The 18552-nt window shown below is 42.2% G+C and overlaps 1 protein-coding gene and 1 pseudogene across 1 annotated transcript in view; both read left to right on the top strand.

Moving 5' to 3' along the window:
* Positions 1 to 18552, top strand: part of LOC126280827 (uncharacterized) — a 376685-nt gene that overhangs the window by 236104 nt on the left and 122029 nt on the right. The window lies entirely within an intron of this gene.
* Positions 14242 to 14359, top strand: LOC126291706 (5S ribosomal RNA; annotated as a pseudogene).

The raw sequence follows: 18552 nt of genomic DNA on the forward strand, positions 1-18552 counted from the left end.
GAGACAGTTGTAACTGTTAGGTTCATCACGGATAAATGTACTACCAATAACGAATTCCACGGGAAGACAGCCAACGTTACTGATTACTAATTATCCTCGATAGAAAATAAAACCTCCCGCACCGTAGTAAGCACCTTTAAGGTATATTTTCTAATTTTCGCCGATGCTAGCTCACGTGAAAATGGAAGGGACAATTTTAAACATCCCGTCTAGTGACTACAACTGTGCACCTTACTAATAGTAGAAGCAACGTGGTATAAACACTGATCAGCCAGAACATTATGACCACCTACCTGTTATCGAAATAAACCCGTCCAAGCGAACGCGGTGTCATCTGGTGAGGAATGACTGCTAGTCAAACACACGCACGGTGCAAAAAATGGTTCAGTGGCTCTGAGCATTATGGGACTTAACATCTGAGGTCGTCAGTCCCCTAAAACTTAGAACTACTTAAACCTAACCAACCTAAGGACATCACACACATCCATGCCCGAGACAGGATTCGAACATGCGGCCGCAACAGTCACGCGGTTCCAGACTGAAACACTTAGAACCGATCGTCCACCGCTGCCGGCGCGCACTGTTCATGTAGTATCAGGTAGTGTGCTGTCCGTGTGTAGGATTGGGAAGGCGAGCAGTCCATCTGAGTTTGACCGGCGCTAGCATTACCGAAACTGCACGACTTCTTGGGTGTTCGAGGAGTGCTGTGGTGAGTGTCTTCCACTTGTGCCCTAAACAAGGTGGGACTACGCCCAGACGTCTGAGGGCTGGGCGGCCACCCCTGGTAGCAGATGTCGGACATCGTAGGCCGGCTAGACTGATAAAACAAGACAGGCTGCGAACAATGGCGGAACTATTAGACTTAAAGCTGGGCAGAGCACAAGCGTATCTGAACACGCAGCGCACCGAACACTCCTAACGGTGGGCCTCCGCAGCCGACGATCCATGTATGTGTCAATGTTGACACCGTGACATCGGCAACTACGACTGAAATAAGCGCATAGCCATCGGCACTGGACGTTGGCGCAGTGGCAGACGGTTGCATGGTCTGATGAAGCCCAATACCTTCTTCATTATGCAAATTTGAGGCTGCGAATACGTCATCTTCCAAAGGCACACCTCCCTGCCACTTCTACATCTACATCTATATCCATACTCCGCAAGCCACCTGACGGTGTGTGGCGGAGGGTACCCTGAGCACCTCTATCGGTTCTCCCTCCTATTCCAGTCTCGTATTGTTCGTGGAAAGAAAGATTGTCGGTATGCTTCTGTGTGGGCTCTAATCTCTCTTATTTTATCCTCATGGTCTCTTCGCGAGATATACGTAGGAGGGAGCAACATACTGCTTGATTCCTCGGTGAAGGTATGATCTCGAAACTTTAACAAAAGCCCGTACCGAGCTACTTTGCGTCTCTCCTGCAGAGTCTTCCACTGGACTATATCCATCATCTCCGTAACGCTTTCCCGATTACTAAATGATCCTGTAACGAAACGCGCTGCTCTCCGTTGGATCGTCTCTATCTCTTCTATCAACCCTATCTCGTACGGATCCTACACTGCTGAGCAGTATTCAAGCAGTGGGCGAACACTTCCTTTGTTTTCGGATTGCATTTCCTTAGGATTCTTCCAATGAATCTCAGTCTGGCATCTGCTTTACCGACGATCAACTTTATATGATCATTCCATTTTAAATCACTCCTAATGCGTACGCCCAGATAATTTATGGAATTAACTGCTTCCAGTTGATGACCAGCTACTTTGTAGCTAAATGATAAGGAATCTATCTTTCTATGTATTCTCAGCACATTACACTTGTCTACATTGAGATTCAATTGCCATTCCCCGCACCATGCGTCAATTCGCTGCAGACCCTCCTGCATTTCAGTACAGTTCTCCATTGTTAGAGCCTCTCGATATTCCACTTCATCATCCCCAAAAAGCCTCAGTGAACTTCCAATGTCATCCACCAGGTCATTTATGTATATTGTGAATAGCAACGGTCCTATGACACTTCCCTGAGGCACACCTGAAATCACTCTTACTTCGGAAGACTTCTCTCCATTGAGAATGACATGCTGTGTTCTTTTATCTAGGAACTCCTCAATCCAATCACACAATTGGTCTGATAGTCCACATGCTCTTACTTTGTTCATTAAACGACTGTGGGGAACTGTATCGAACGCCTCGCGGAAGTCAAGAAACACAGCATCTACCTGGGAACCCGTGTCTATGGCCCTCTGAGTCTCGTGGACGAATAGCGCGTCTGATTCCAACAGAGTAGATTTCTAGTCTCCAGAAAAGTCATTATAATCGAACATAATACGTGTTCCAAAATTCTACAACTGATGGACGTTAGAGATATAGGTCTATAGTTCTGCACATCTGTTCGATGTCCATTCTTGAAAATGGGGACGACCTGTGCCCTTTTCCAATCCTTTGGAACGCTACGCTCGTTTAGAGACCTACGGTACACCGCTGCGAGAAGGGGCGCTAGTTCCTTCGCGTACTCGTGTGAAATCGAACTGGTATCCCATCACGTCCAGCGGCCTTTCCTCTTTTGAGCGATTTTAATTGTTTCTGTATCCCTTTGTCGTCTATTTCGATATCTACCATTTTGTCATCTGTGCAACAATCTAGAGAAGGAACTACAGTGTAGTCTTCCTCTGTGAAAAAGCTTTGGGGAAAGACATTTAGTATTTCGGCCTATGGTCTGTCATCCTCTGTTTCAGTACCATTTTGGTCACACAGTGTCTGGACATTTTGTTTTGATCCACCTACCGCTTTGACATAAGACCAAAATATCTTAGGATTTACTGCACAGTCAGTACATAGAACTTTACTTTCGAATTCATTGAACGCCTCTCGCATAGCTCTCCTCACACTACATTTCGTTTCGCGTAATTTTTGTTTGTCTGTAAGGCTTTGGCTATTTGGCTATGTTTATGTTTGCTGTGAAGTTCCCTTTGCTTCCGCAGCAGTTTTCTAACTCGGATGTTGTACCACGGTTGCTCTTTTCCATCTCTTAAGATCTTGCTTGGCACATACTCATCGAACGCATATTGTACGATGGTTTTGAACTTTGTCCACTGATCCTCAATACTATCTGTAATTGAGACAAAACTTTTGTGTTGAGCCGTCAGGTACTCTGTAATCTGCTTTTTGTCACTTTTGCTAAACTGAAAAATCTTCCTACCTTTTTTAATATTTCTATTTAGGGCTGAAATCATCGATGCAGTAACCGCTTTACGCTCGCTGATTCTCTGTTCTGCGTTAACTGTTTCAAATAGTTCGGGTCTGTTTGTCACCAGACGGTCTAATATGTTATCGCCACGAGTCGGTTCTCTGTTTAACTGCTCAAGGTAGTTTTCAGATAAAGCACTTTAAAAAATGTCACTGGATTCTTTGTCCCTGCCACCCGTTATGAACGTTTGAGTCTCCCTGTGTGTAACCGGCAAATTAAAATCTCCACCCAGAGCTATAACATAGTGGGGAAATCTGCTCGAAATATTTTCCAAATTATCCTTCAGGTGCTCAGCCACAACAGCTGCTGAGCCCGGGGGCCTATAGAGACATCCGATTACCATGTCTGAGCCTGCTTTAACCGTGACCTTCTCCCAAATCATTTCACATTTCGGATATTGTAGTGCGGGACGGAGACAAGCTGGCTGTGCCTCCATTATGCTGTGCAGAACATTCACGTGGGCACTCATGGGTCAAGTGGAGCTCGTGCAAAATACAACGACGGCCAAAGAGTATCATGCACTGGTTGCAGATCATGTACATCTCTTCACGAAGATCATTTTCCCTACGACAGCGGCAGTGGCATTTTTCATTAAGATAATGCGTCATGTCACAAGGGCAGGAGAGTGATAGTGTGGTTCGATGAAGGCAGTGGTGAGTTCCTACCGATGTCCGCCCACCTCCCCCCAAGTCGCGAGATCTGAACCTATTCGAAAACATCTGGACTGTGATTGAACGAGGCGTCTGACCTCATTGCTCTCTTCCTCGGATTTTACGGGATTTAAGCTGATAAGTGCGAACTGAGTATAAGCCACAAGAAAAAGGATTATAAATAGCTTGTAATTTCAGTTTGTTGTTTACCTAACTACGAACAATCACACTTCATGGTTAGCAGCACACACTAATGTTTTTCATTTGCGATACCATAATTCGCATTGAAATTGTTAAAGGCTAGGAATCTGACAGACGCGTAAGGAGTTAAACATTAGGCAACGAGTTTATTTTCTTCTACCATGTGCTTTTCTTCTCTTCAATTATTTGTTTGGTTCATAATTCACAAAAATGTTGTTTTATTTATCCGTACCACTATTACTCTGCAAGACACTGGCTCGCCGGTCAACCTCTGCCTAGAGAGGGACATAATGATGAGCACCTGATCCGCGCACGCCCTGCTGTCCTTTCGAAACCAGCCTCAATTTCTTTCCTTCGTGCCGGTGCAAAGCACTCTTCATGAAGCTGAGTGTGTACTCATCCGAGTTCTACCACAAATATAATATCTGTTACAGTCGAACAATGACCAAACAGCAGTGCGCAATGCTCAGGCGTCAAGGCAGACGAAAATAATATTTCCTTAAGTTAATCGCAAATTCTTTAACTGCCCCATGTTAAACTACAGTCACGATGTGAATTTTCGAGAAAAAGTGTTACTACATTGTGTAACTGGAAATTTATAAATAAGAGCGGACAATAACACTTGCTAAATTATACGATAAAAGAGTCAAAACTGTTCCAGTAAAAACTGCTGCACAAAAGAGACTTTTGCGAGACAATCGTAGAAGTGCACACCACTGACTTCCGAATTAAACATTGAATTTATTTGAATTTATTTGAAAATAGCTTAGTGCCCGCTACTCGCGTTGACTGTATGGCCTGCAGAGATTTTTCAGTTTTTTTCTTTTCTTTTTTGTTTTTATTTTACCGAATATTTATGTTGTTCACAAATTTCACGCTAATTAAAGCCATATAAGCTTGGTCTTTTCCGAATGTACTTCTGACCAAAATGCGATTATGATAGCTGCGGTCCAAAGTTTTTGTTAATCATACCTTCCTCGTTCTTGTGGAGGTAGCTATATAATAACTCTTATCACCTAACAAGTATTTCTTTATGTCTTTCTAACCGAGAAGTGAAATACCAGTTTTTATAAACTTAGCTTTAATTTATTTTATTTTATTTTATTTTATTTTTTTTTTTTTTTTTTATGTAACAAGATATTTTCTTAAACATTTTCGTCCCGTATTGCACTCCCATAGGGGTTGAATTTCCAGCAACAGCTGAAACACTTATTTTCCTTTTCTTTTTTCTTTTATTTCTGACTGAGGGTCAAGTACCAGTTTTCATAGGCGTAGCCTTATAAATCTTTAGTCGTTCTTTAGTGATTATTTATTTCCTGAAAAGACTCTCGCCCACTATTTTACCCACCTACTGCTTGAATTTCCAGAAATGGTGAAACGTGTAGTTTCTATTTTCTGGCTGAGAAACCAAATACCAGTTTTCTTAGTTCTAGATTCCAGATTCGCTTAATAGCAACATAGGTTCAAAAAGTTTTTCATCCCCTCTTTCACCCCGTTTGGGGTGTAATTCCGGACAGTCGCTTCTTGAACGATGCCTTCAAATTTATTGTTTCTATCCTTAGCAGTTTAGACTGGGCAATAGTGAGTTGGTGTATCAGTTTGATCCTTTTTAACCCCGCAGAAGTTGAATTTGCAAAAAACAGTGAATCATGTATTTTTTCATATCCAACCGAGAAGACGAACACCAATTTTCAAAGATTCAGCTTTAAAATTTGTTTCGCAGTGAAATATTTTCATGAAAGGTTTCACCCTCTATTTCACCCCCTTAGGGATCGAATTTCCCAAACAATGGCATTCGCGTGTTTTAATTCTAACAGAGAAGGCAAATACAAATTTTCATAAATTTACTTTCAAAAATGCTTGCACAATGAAATATTTCCATTAAACTTCCATTCCCCATTTCACCACATAGGGTCTGAATTTCCAAAGACAGATAACATGCAGTTTTTTATTTGGGACTGAGAAGCCATCCAAATACAAATTTTCATAGATTTAGCTTTAAAAATACTTTCAAAATAAAATATTTTCATGTCAAATCTCATCTCCTATTTCACCCTCTTAGTGATTTAGTTTCCAAAACACTAACATACGTATTTTTTTATTTGTTTCAGAAAAGTCAGATACCAGTGTTCACAGATGTAGCTTTAAAATAGTTTATTAGTTTTTTAATAATGATATATTTGCAGAAATAGCTTTCACCTACTATTTCACCCCCACAGTGTTAAATTTCCGAAAATGTTGAAAGACGTATTTCTTTATTTCTGACCGAGAAATTACCTTAACAGTGAATGTATTTAGAGAAAACCTTCACCCTCTCTTTGAATCCCTTAGGGTCGAAATTTCGAAAAATTCCTTCTTCAACAACACCTGCAGTATAAGATTTAAATCTTTGTCAGATTTCAAGTTTCTGTCCTAAGCTGTTTGGGCTTGGCGACGATGTTCAGTTAGTCAGTCAGACTCCAGTTTCACCAATGTCTTACCTCGACAAGAAGTTGCTTCAGCACCTTCCATACGGTTTATTGTACACTCGTGTCAATTAAAGAAGATTTTTACATATTGTCCTCACATTTGGATGCATTACTTGCACCCAAGTCTGCAGTGGATTATGAGTCACTACCTGTTGCTGTGGTTTCATTCACATATCAGTAATGAGTAGTGAGTGAATAAGTAAGCTAATGTTCATCCAATAACGTCAGCTGTCCTCAGGTGTCTTCCGGTACGGTTGAGAATAGTTAAAGATGTGCCGCCTCCCCCCAACTGCCAGAACGCACGACGACGTGGCCCACGCAGCATCCTTGGCGAGACCTGCATGTGTAGCGATGTATGCTTTTACACATTATACATTGTGCAATAAAAGTAATAACTTTTGAACATGATTTATGTTCACTGATGTAAAAAATGTCCCATTCCTTAATTCGTCCTGTTAGTGGTCGATATATTTCTTTTTTTCTGATGTAGCCTATGCTCTTCTTCAGGCTGCATGATATCTCCATACCATATTTCATCAAAATGAGTTCAGAGGTTTATTCATTACTGCTGCAAAAAAAAAAAAAAAAATTGCTCTCAGCACAATGGGACTTAACATCTGAAATAATCAGTCCCCTAGAACTTAGAACTACTTAAGCGAAACTAACCTAAGGACAGTACACACATCCACGCCCGAGGCAGGATTCGAACCTGCGACCGTAGCGGTCGCGCGCTTCCAGACTGAAGCGCCTAGAACCGCTCGGCCACACCGGTCGGTGTTACTATTGCATATGGCAGTAGTGATTAAACACTTTTTGAGGATTGTATAAGCGCTTTATTCTACTTGTTCACCGTGATTTGCACTTGCATATCAGTAAAATGAAATGAAATGTGCGTATGGCTTTATGGCCGGGGTTCCCATTCGAGATGTTTTGCTGCTTGTTGCAAGTCTTCTTATTTGGTGCCACTTCAGCGCCTTACGCGTCAATTACGACACAGTGATGAGGGGACAACACACACACACACACACACACACGTTCCCACACTAGTCCCGATAAGAGAAAATCCAACCCAGTGAGGACTCGAACCCAGGACCCCTGATCAACAGTCAGCAACGCAACCTACGACACCACGAACTTTTGTCACAAATCGGGTTTTGTTGCGATGAGTGTACCCAATTAAAATGTGGACTTCCTAACATTATTAAACAGCGTTAAAAAGGATAAATAGTTTGTAGCTCGGTGCAGCGCAAATTTTGTAGTATTTGTACAATTTTAACATCAGCTGCCGTCAGGGGTCTGTCTGTTACCCACGGCTGCTCTCGCATGTCATAATCAACTGCAGCCTCACGAGAATCCTCCCACGTTCCACATCTAAAGGCACGACGTCTCTCCGTTTCTTGTGGAGCATATAAATGACGTCACCGTTCTGAGACTTCAGGCGTCTCAGTACCCATGATACATGCGCGACTCTCAGCTTCTGACTGATATTAGTGTGGAACTATGGTTCAAACACGTTGAGAACTGTGTAAGCAATGTGTTTGCTATGAAGAATCGTATTATGTTAACCACATCAAACAATGAAAGCATTTCCACAAACCATAAGGTTCAAAAGTCAAAGAGTAATTATTTTCCACATTTCCCTATATATTCTTGAAAGCAACAATTATCTTCTACTGCACAGTTTGTACAGTAGCCTATGTACTTCCTCAGCTTTGGAGCTGTCTCCATATATAATTTCATCAAAATCAGTTGAGCGATTTAGAAGTGAAAGCGTAACAAAGAGAGTTACTTCCGCGTTTGTAGTATCAGTATGGATTTGAAACACCCCAGGATGATTTGGTAATTCTTGGCGACACTGCTCCTCGAGTCCTTCACTTTTATCGTGATCCCAGTCAGACAAATCCACTGGATTGACGTCAGGTGACCTCGATGGCCAAAGTTCAGGCCCCGCTCGACTAATACATTATGGAACATTATGGCGCGTTGGATCTCGTCCTGATCAGCACCATATGCGCAGGTGCCTCATAATGCATGTACAGCGCTCCCTAACCATGTACCACGAATGAAATTTGAGCGCAGGTATTTGGGGACTTAATGGAAAATTTTACATTTAAAATACAGTATCTCATACTGAAGTCAGCGGCGGCTCGTAAAAGCACATTTGCAGTTACCTTGCAAATCATTCGTTTACGGACTCACTTTTAATGCAATGTTTCTGTGTCTTTCATCAGATACAGCGGTGTACAAAAATTAAGGACAAAACTAGCACGTATAAATGCAGTCACAATACAATACAGACGGTAACTGAATGAAATACGCAATGAAACGAATAAAAATGACACTTTTATTCAAAGACAATGAATACAATGAAGTCATCGCGTTTTCTGATCGTCCCAGGCACATTGCAGAAGGCAGGATATGGCTCTCAAGGGGGTGTACGCTCCGTACGGACCACTGCAACGTGCTCCCAGCCGGCCATAAGGGTAGTAAGGAGTTCTCGTGGTATGGCATTCTGTTCCTCCGCCAGCACTAATGGATGGTCGTTGGTTCCTGTGGACATGCTTCAGCACACCTCTCCAATGCATTCCACACGTCATCAATGGGGTTTAAGTCGGATGGAAAGGACTGGTCAGTCCAGTCGCCAAATAACCTCTCGTTCCAACAGCTCCTCCTGAGGAGCGTTTGCCCAGCTCATACAACATGAATCACTACTCAGCCTGGACCTGCTCTGACCAGACAAGACCACGGGACCCCACCCCTCGGTGGTCCGGATCTCATGCTTTCTACACCATCGCAGACGGTGACACCGATGTGAGGGTGTTAACTGAACACAACGCACTGGTCGTCCGTAACAGAGGACACCCCGGTTCTGTGGAGCTAGAGGTTGCGCGCCTTGCAGTTCTCTTAAATGTGGTTGCAGTTGAACCCGTTGTTTGACGTGGGTCCCTTCTTGTCTGTTGTAGCGATCTTCTACTGCTGTAGCTGATCACCTCCTCTCCTTTCCGTAGCAGTGCCTGTGGTTCGAAACGGTCCCCATGCATGTGAAGCAATCTGTGATTGCCGTACTCCTGGACTAAACTTGCCACATTTTGTCTTCATTCCAGTTTCCCGGTCGCTCTTCCTCGTGTGAAGTCATCTGAATGTTGTCCCTGGGCCACGTTGTGACGAATAACACGACCGCAGTGAACCACTGATAGTCACTGATTGACGCACGTCTTTTGCAGTTCCTTCAATTGCCTAGTGTTGCGGGGCCAGCTCTATCTGCCCCTTAATCACGTTGAGCTTATGGCATGTGCTATCCAATGGGACTCCTCTGGCAACATGCTCCCGCCTCTTCACTCATATCAACCGAATTATTGATACGTTTTACTACTTACCTATCTCATGCTTAAGTTTTACACAGCAGTGTATTTTCACCCAAATCAGTTTTCGTTATTAACTGCGATACATTCTGTATCATAGTCCGTTATGCATACTGATTGCTACCGAATGCGCTTATCGAATGCGTTTATGGAACTGATAGGGGAATGTGAATCAACGAGTATCTAACTCTCACTAGCAAAAAGTAACCAGCAAACTGGAAGTGATCAGACTTTGACAGGTCACTCACCATGACTGGCAGCCAAGTTTTAATGGACTGCGGTGTGGAGATTCCCATGGTATTTCCAAGCAGCGACACCTTAATATCGGGAGTCTATCAATAGCGTTGTTCATTCATTTTATTTATAACGTTATAATTAGAAACCATAAGAAATCCACTTTTCATTTGTTGCGAAAACGCATGCATGAACAAAGCAAAGAAGAAAGAAATTAACGAAAGTATAGATCCTTTCCCAGAAATCAACGTCTTGTTTGCCACCAACATTTGAGTAAACATCGGACCGTTGTTACATAAAAGTAAGTTCTTCCAAAATATTAGGTTGTTACCGAGGAAGCAGTGGCAATCCCAAGAACTACTTGTGGAAAGCTTTTCATGTGGTAATCAGAAAATTAGAAATAGTTGACAAAATAAACCGCGGAGCACTGTATTACCCCATTTTACAATACGTATATGCAAGAATACCAGCGCCATAAACGGTTTCTATGCTAAATGGGTTGTTAATTCGATCAAAAGAGAAAAAGAGAGAGAGAATTATTAGCCCTTTAGGAAGAGGGACGCCTTTAGCAGCCAGCTGGCTGAGCGCCACATTACGTAACAGTGTAACCACCGCACGTAGCGTAAACTTCTCAATGTTTCACTTTCCAGTGTGTGTCTCCTGGCTTTCTTCCAGTCGTGCAAAATAAGCACTCCTAAATCTCTTGTCCTGACTCTTTGAATGACATTTGTGAGATAAAGCTTTCTTCCAACAAGGTAAATACACAAACATCAGCTTTAATTACACACACTTTCTTTCTTGGGTATGATTCCACGATTCTTCAATTGATTAGTTTGGTATATTAATTATATACCACATTTTCCTTTTTATTTTATTTTTTACTTGTGTTTTGTCCCTCGCATAAACCATAGCGATAATTTCTTCGACATTAAGACCACTAATATGAGGTACTCCGTGTCAGATTCACTTCGTTTGTTTACTTTCTTGGTGTTTCTGTAGCACTGTAGACCCATGTGTTATCTGTGGTCTGCTCCTGGACAATGTACTGCTCCATTTGTAATGTACACTGTAATCCAGACCTACTTCTACTTGTTAAATAAAGGAGCAATTGTCTAGAGGCAATGTGTTCCCATATCAGAAGGATAACACAATCTGTTCACATTTTTAACCGCCATAGCAACATCGCAATTTCTGTTTACGGAGTTTTCCTACGGGGTATGCCATTCGCACTGGATGCTTACATAATAAGATCACCTGCTTTGATCCTATCTCATGCCTTCGATCGTCACTTACGGCCTAATCGTAGGAAAAATATTTCATCACTATTTCTAAATACTGGTGGGTATAAATGCGTCTTTGCCAAAATAAGGTGGTGCAATATCGATGTTATACCTTCTGATTGCTTATGTAATGCCGTATTATGCAGCAAACACTACTCAGTATGAGAAAGTTGCAAAATATACGGCGCGGAAGATAGACTTTCACCTGATGTTAGGTCTGTAGTAATAAAAATAATGGATACATTTTGAAAGGGTAAAGCCTTGTGACAGATGTGGACGCAAACTCTACCCTTATCCTATGGCGAACAGTGATCTCTGTAGCAAATGTGAGAGCACCTTATGTGACTAGAAGCTGTAGGATGTGCCACGAGTCGAGTCTTGATAGCTTAGTTGGCTGGATCATTGTTCGCGAAAATCAATGAATCCGAGAACTATTCCAGGCTCGGAAAATAGCTTAAACCTGTCAGAAAGTTCCGTAAAAACAGTCCTTAAAAATCCCTTCTGTAACCAGCACCCTCGTTCTGTAGTTGCCACTAGTCTTTTGACCGATGACCTCGCTGCCTGGTCTCCTTCCGCGAAACAACCAACCAACTAGTCTTTTTGCAGCGTGGTCCGTGACGGCATCTGTAGAGACACATCTTCTTCAAATCGCACACCACGTGGTTCCGCCTGAGTCCCGCCAACAGTTTGTTGCCGCTTCTGTCTGCTGCTTCAAAATGTTATTGCCATGCTGACAACCAGCTGTGCCAGTCTGTAGCGCCGTGCAGAACAACAAACAAGGTATCGCCTTCCAGAATGTTCTCGTCGACAGTCAGACCTGCACATTCACACGTCGGCTCAGTGAAATCTCTGTACACAAGCCAACGCATGTACCCAGTCGCTTAGCTACTATAACAACGGTAGATTTTAGAGGAAACTCATTAACGGATTTTCTATGATGAAGATCGTTAAAGGATAAAATATTACTGACTTTATGATAATGATGTAGTTCATATTCCTTACCACAGTGGTTAACGTTCTAAATTCCTATTTGAGATACGGAATTTTCAAATCTCGAGCAGCCCGTTTTGATTCAAGACACCCATTTATATAGGGACCAGGAAAATTCTGTTGTGCTTCAAGTCTACTGTGTATTTTCCCTGCCCTATTTTCTTTATCTACGTGAACTACTTCTGTGTCACCTACGACCACAATATCGACAAGACATTCACCTTTAACTTTCCTTTCCTTCTTTCACTAATTTTTCTAAATTTCCTACCTTTTCAGTACGGAGAAATTTCATCCCCTATCCCTGATTCCAAATTTAAATGGTGATTATATGAACTTCTCGTTTCACTGAAGTAGAAGCTAATATCCTCTGACTGAAGAAATGAGCAAATACAGCCTTGGTAACGATGTATTTCGGAAGACCTAGGCACATGTTAAATTCGCAGTTTTCTTGCACTGTTAAATTAGGGTAAAGCATCATGTTTCGACGATTTCCTTCAAATTTTTCGCCATGAGCTGGTAAAGGATTTTCGAATACACATTTATGTTCTCGTTTTTATATCAAGGAGTCAGTTCCCATTTGGATGCCGTGCCACGTCACACACTTCCAGTGTCTCCAAATTATCGTAGTCGTAAATTTTCTCGGAAACGATGTCAGTGGGTTTTAGGTCAGCACTGGATATGAAGCTGAGTAATGAACCTTACATCTATATTGCTAAACGGTTCATGGTTCATGATTTTAATTACCTAGCTAACGGCTTCCAAGAGCAACAACAATTTGATTATCATTGTTTCGCTTGATTGTTGAGCGAATACAATAATTTAAAATGTTGTCATACCTATTCATGAATAATTATAATCTTATGTTAAGCGCTTAATACAATAGAGAAGTAGTACAGCTATAAAATGTGTGTAATCGTAATCCTTGAGGCAGCGTAACTCAACGCGCACAAAAACCCGGATTATATTCATCCATTATTTGAGAATGAGAGCACTTAGTGACTTGCAACAAACGTTACACGTAACATGACAAAAACTTTTACGAAACTTTTTCTCGCTGACATTCCCCTCCCCTCAGAAAAAGATCCATGTAGATTCCGACGCTAGCGCTGCTTAGAGAAGGTGCTCAAACTGTCGTGTGATGAATACTGCTTAACATTTGTTGCAGAAAATGTCGTTCGTTTACATTAATTCACAACTGTCATCTGCGTGACAATCATAGTCTAAAACACACTGCAAACAACCACACTTTTCACGAGTAATCGCTGCAGCGTCAACCAAATGGGCAGCCAGCCCTTCTGGAGTGTCTAACGGTATCACGTACACCAAACGCTTCACCTTAAACCACAAAAACCACAGGAGATGAGCAACATCTCTAAAACATAATCAACGCATGGAAGTTTGAAGAAAGTCTGTGAACATCAATATGTCATACGAAAAAGTATTTCTTTTTATTTCAAATCTATAATTTTGTGTAAATAGTTTTTTTTTTTTTCCTTGGCAGTGTGTCCTCCGAGGAGTGTGTGTGTAACACAGTCCAAAGATCGGAGAAATGGAAGAGAATTTTTTCTCCAATAGGAACCTGACTAGCAAGGCACTGCGGTTTTCCAACAAACGTTCGGATTATATCCAGTATTACCCTTAATTGGAGCTAATATGTGACTGAGACTCACCGCAGTCTGCGTGTAATGACACCGTAGACTGAATGCAACTGACGAAATATTTAATTATGTTATTCTACTGATTAGCTTTTCTCAGTCAGTGCGTTATTGGAATGGTTTTCTCATGGCGTAATTAACATAAGCCTCATCCGCGCAGGGCAACGGCCTTGCCGCAGTGGATACACCGGTTCCCGTAAGACCACAGAAGTTAAGCACTGTCGGGCATGGTCGGCACTTAGATGGATGACCATCCAGGCCGCCATGCGCTGTTGCCATTTTTCGGGGTGCGTTCAACCTTGTGATTTCAATTGAGGAGCTACTCGACAGAATAGTAACATCGGTCAAGAATACCATCATAACTCTGTGGGAATCAACATGGGTTCCGAAAAAAACGATCGTGTGATACCCAACTTGCGCTATTCGTCCACGAGACTCAGAGGGCCACAGACACGGGTTCCCAGGTAGATGCCATGTTTCTTGACTTCCGCAAGTCGTTCGGGTCAGTTCCCCAGAGTCGTTTAATCAACAAAGTAAGACCTTATGGACTATCAGACCAATTGTGTGATTGGATTGAAGAGTTCCTAGATAACAAAGGGCAACCTGTCATTCTCAATGGAGAGAAGTCTTCCGGAGTTAGAGTCATTTCAGGTGTGCCGCAGGGGAGTGTCGTAGGACCGTTGCTATTCACAATATACATAAATGACCTTGTGGATGACATCGGAAGTTCACTGAGGCTTTTTGCGGATGATGCTGTGGTATATCGAGAGGTTGTAACAATGGAAACTTATTCTGAAATGCAGGACGATCTGCAGCGAATTGACGCATGGTCAGGGAATGGCAATTCAATCTCAATGTAGACAAGTGTAGTGTGGTGCTATTACATAGAAAGAAAGATCCCTTAACATTTAGCTACAATATAGCAGGTCAGCAACTGGAAGCAGTTAATTCTATAAATTATTTGGGGGTGCGCATTAGGAGTGGTTTAAAAAGGAATGATCATTTAAAGTTGATCGTCGGTAAAACAGATGCCAGACTGAGATTCATTGGACGAATCATAAAGAAATGCAATCCAAAAACAAACGAAGTAGGTTACAGTACGCTTGTTCGCCAACTGCTTGAATACTGCTCAGCAGTGTGGGATCCGTACCAGATAGGGTTGATAGAAGAGATAGAGACGATCCAACGGAGAGCAGCGTGCTTCGCTACAGGACAATTTAGTAATCGCGAAAGCGTTACGGAGATGATAGATAAACTCCAGTAGAAGACTCTGCAGGAGAGATGCTCAGTAGCTCGGTACGGGCTTTTGTAAAAGTTTCGAGAACATACCTTCATCGAGGAGTCAAGCATTATATTGCTCCCTTCTAGGTATATCTCGCGAAGAGACCATGAGGATAAAATCAAAGAGATTAGAGCCCACGCAGAGGCATAACGACAATCCTTCTTTCCACGAACAATACGAGACTGGAATAGGAGAATCGATAGAGGCACTCAAGGTATCCTCCGCCACACACCGTCAGGTGGCTTGCGGAGTACGGGTGTGGATATAGATGTAGAACCGTGTGCTGACCCCACGCCCCTCATATCCTCATCCTCCCCTGAGGATGACACGGCGGTCGGATGGTACCGGTAGGCCACTCGTGGCCTGAAGACGGAGAGCTCATCCATGCAACATGCAGTATTTGAACGTATTTCAAAATATTAAAAAGTTTGGACATTAATTAACAGACAACCTACAGGGACAAATTGTTGACTAGTAATGGAGGAAAATAAGTACTATGAATTAATGTCCGAAAATGTATCGCTGCCACGGTAGATGGCGCTAACGACTGAAAGATCCTCTGACAACATTCCGTGTGTTCCCTGTGTGTTGCAAGCTGTGTGACCGACGCAGTGTACTGTAAGCAGCAGAATGGTCCCATATTTATGTCGGAAACAAGCCGAGATAGTGTTTGTGTATGGCCAAGCAGATGGAGGCAGCCAATCAAGTAGCCTCACAGACACAAGCCACATCACACAACATTTCAAGCCTTCCTGGGCATTTGTGTGATCATGGCTCCTTCCAGACAGACCAACTTGCAGGGAAGCGGCGTACTATGTGTACACCAGATGCGGAGCACCAGGTTCTGTCTCTCGAGCATTTCCATCTGCTTAGACGTACGCAAACACCAACTCGGCTTATTCCCGACATGAATACCGGGACATTCTGCTCCTTACAGTACACTGCGTCAAACGCACAGCTAGCAAAACACAAGGAACACATGGTACATGATCGGAGAAACCTTCATTCGTCAGCGCCATCTCCCGTGAAAAGGATGCATTTGGAGACACATGTTGGTAGATCCATTGTTCCTCCATTTCCAGTCACGAGTCTGTCCCTAGAGTTTGTAGGTTTTAAAAATGGCTCAAATGGCTCTGAGCACTATGGGACTTAACATCTGAGGTCATCAGTCCCCTAGAACCCGGAACTACTTAAACGTAACTAGTCTAAGGACATCATACACATCCATGCCCGAGGCAGGATTCGAACCTGCGACCGTAGCAGTCGCGCGGATGCGTACTGAAGAGCCTAGAACCGCTCGGCCACCGCAGCCGGCTTTGTAGGTTTTATTAATGTTCACCCGGAACAGTATATAGCATTGCACTAAGTTAGGTGCGAGTTTTATTGAGCAGATTAGTTGTGATGAGTGCACAAATAGAATTCCTTTGTTTACTACATTGTCTCATGTCCTAGAAATCGCAGTTTTTTTTAAATGTTTGACGTTCGCCATGTAACATTAGCTGCTCCCGTTTAACCATGATTCGAGGCAGTAATGACTCCTTTGTTGTACATTTACAGCGGAAAACGAACTCAGTTACTCGTATTACAGACTGATAACGTTTTATGCTGTTGCGCCGGCAATGTATTCAAAAGCTCTTGCCACGCCTCGAGCTGTGACGCGTGAATGTCAACGCTCTCGCGCCCCACTCCGAATGAAGCCCAATTAAAACTCGACAAAAAGCAGCAGCTTATCGCTGCTTATTTAGGCAACTGCGTTATACAGTAATGAGGAGGTGTTTTTGTAAGCTGCTAATCAAATCACATCAGGAGCTACTGACTGGCTGCAGAACGCAACTACTGATTTTCATCTGTTTCTGTTGCTAGCATTGGTACATACGTTACCGTTACCACGTACTGTCAGTTATCCACATCTATATGTAAACTCGACGAAACACTGATTTCATACGTATTGGGAAAGTTAGATGTGTCGGAAAGTAGTACTTCAGCATGTAATTAATATGCGTCAACATATTGGACAGTGGTCCCGTAGAATTTCAGGAGTGATTAGATTACATTCGATTCGTACATTGTAGATCAGCGAATATTCGCGTTGCTACATTATCCCCATGTAGTTATTAATGCAACTGACTTGGGTTCAGAAGGAACTAGGCTCATCTTTTTAATTACGCACATTAGCTGTGATTTCCTGTGATTTCTCTAAAAGACACTTAAGAGGCGCTGACGAGTCGAATGCTTACCATTGTGGGGCCTGTTAATGGAGCGCTTAGTAATGTCAGAAAGATTCTCGTTTTTCGAAGTAATTCTACGTATATAATGGATATAACTGTGTTCTACTGTGTTATGATTTACTCGTGTGGAAGCGCTATGTTTGTCTAAGAGTATGCATACACTAAGGTGCTAGAGCTCCTGGCTTACTCGTGTTTCAGTACACACAGCTTTTCACGCCAATGAATCGTTCATTCTATTTTATTCCACTGTATTCTGTTAGTCTTTACGATTGCAGTGCGGTGGCTGTGTTTGTTCTCATGAATGTAGGTGTCTGTTTCTAAGTGAAATAATAACGATTGAAAAGATTCTTTCAAACTTGTCTGTATCATTTCCCGTCTTTTACTAATCTGGAATATTAATGTCAGGTGTGGCCACTGTAATTGTTCTAGTGGAAGCCGGTGTATTTTGGGTAACGCCATTAATTTATTTTCGTTCTTAACAGCCATTACTTGTCTCGATCGTTCAACAGAACCTTCGGATAGTTTTTTTTTTTTCTTCAGAAAGTAAATAATTGAATCCTGTTGTGAGTAAAAGGGGAAATATTACATGCAGTCTCTAGGAATAATACAGCGTTTCACTCACAGACATTGTCTAACACAGATAACTATTTCTATCAACTGTGCCAAGTTTATAGATGATGGTCTTCTAGAAATGTTACTGTAACCCATAAAAAAAAAATCATGATCTTCTCGTTTTGAGATAAATGCAAATAATAATAGTGGTCTGTTGTACATTTCGTTGTCTAATTAGCTGTAAAGAGATTTATCTTGACGTCCGGTATTAATGTATGATTTCTTCCTCCTTACAGTCTCATGTAGATGAGACCAATATGACTACTTTTCCTCAATGAGTTCTTACTCATTGGTCTGAAAATGATCACAGTATTCATCGAAACCGGTCACCAGAAGAAACAAATTGTGA

Source organism: Schistocerca gregaria, chromosome 1 (genome assembly GCF_023897955.1).
Source record: "Schistocerca gregaria isolate iqSchGreg1 chromosome 1, iqSchGreg1.2, whole genome shotgun sequence".
Classification (NCBI taxonomy): Eukaryota; Metazoa; Arthropoda; class Insecta; order Orthoptera; family Acrididae; genus Schistocerca; species Schistocerca gregaria.